Consider the following 1225-nt stretch of genomic DNA (forward strand, 5'->3'; position numbering starts at 1 on the left):
CCCCCGCCAGCCCCCGGTCCTTCCCCTCCCCTCCCCTCCCCGCCCGCCGCCCTCTCGCCCCGCTGGAGCTGGGCTAAGTTGAATTCCTAGCGGTGCGGACTGGAATAGGAACAAGAGAGGAGGGATAAAAAAAAAGAGTCTTGCAAGCTCCGGGGGTTGGTTTGACGGTGTCAACTTTGGGAAATGCCAGTATTTATCTCTGCGATCTAGCCACTGCTCGTGGTGTTAGCTGTAACCAAGGTAAGCGGAGGGGGGACCCCCCCTGCGGCCCCTTTGGCTCCTGCCTCTCCCTCTCTGTGGTGCGGGGATGGGTGCCTGGTCTTTGCCTAGTTTTGTTCCCTTGTTGGCTGCTTGGTGTATACGAGGGCTAGGGAAGGAAGGAAAAGCTAGATGAGATTTAACTACGAGTTAAGTTGTGCCTGATTTAACCTGGGAATCTCGTCTATGTGTGTGTGCATGCTTTGGGCAGAGATGCAACTGATCTTTACCTAGAGAAGCAGATGCGACGGATTTTTTTCCTGGCTAACGATGCAAGTTGATTTTGCATAGCTAAAGAAATGCAGCTGAGCTCTAGCTGGCACTGTGCACGACTGATCTTTCATAGATAAAGGGACGCAGCTGATCTTTACCTACACGGAGATTAACTGACCCCTCTGTGTACGCAACCTACGGCTCAAAGGGAGAGCCGTGCATGTATTGCTGATGATCCAATATCCGCATCTACTTTGCTATAATTAATGGTGTGTGTGCGTGTGCGTGCGTGCGTGCGTGCGTGTGTGTGTGTGTTTGGCAAGCCTGAAACCCAAACGCAGCCCCCCCAACTGGAGATCATTCGGATAAGCTTTCTGCTCATCTCCCTCCCTATCTCTAGTGCCTCCCCCCACCCCTCCCCGCGCTTCCGATTCTTCCTACGTAGAAATGTAGCTAATAATATTTAGTCTCCGGGCTAAAAATAAGCTCTGGAAAGTCAGCAGTTTGGCGGAGCAGCGGCGGTAGCAGCAGTGCTCGCAGGTAGAGAGGCTCTGGGGGTCTCCTCCTCTGCACGGAGGCTGTGCATCACCCCCCTCCCCCGCTCCCCGCGCTGCTGGGGGGGAGTGAGTTCCTGCGAAGGAGAGTCCACACGGAGCTGCGCTGTCTCCGCCGCCCCGTTCCAAACAGACTGCGCTCCTCCACCCGGGGAATCCCGGCCACGGGGAGACACCCCTCCTCCCCGTCCCGGCGGATC

At 56.1% G+C, this 1225-nt stretch overlaps 1 protein-coding gene across 2 annotated transcripts in view; it reads left to right on the plus strand.

Moving 5' to 3' along the window:
• BDNF (brain derived neurotrophic factor) overlaps positions 1–1225 on the plus strand; it is a 40554-nt gene that overhangs the window by 916 nt on the left and 38413 nt on the right. Inside the window, exon 1 of one of the 2 annotated variants that reach the window (XM_008644085.2) lies at positions 31–240. The exons of the other annotated variant lie outside the window; for it this stretch is intronic. The gene's annotated coding sequence lies outside the window, so the exon portion shown is untranslated. Of the gene's footprint in view, positions 1–30; positions 241–1225 lie in introns of those variants that run through there. 2 annotated transcript variants of the gene reach the window in all.

This window comes from Corvus brachyrhynchos, unplaced genomic scaffold (assembly GCF_000691975.1).
Source record: "Corvus brachyrhynchos isolate BGI_N302 unplaced genomic scaffold, ASM69197v1 scaffold281, whole genome shotgun sequence".
NCBI lineage: Eukaryota > Metazoa > Chordata > Aves > Passeriformes > Corvidae > Corvus > Corvus brachyrhynchos.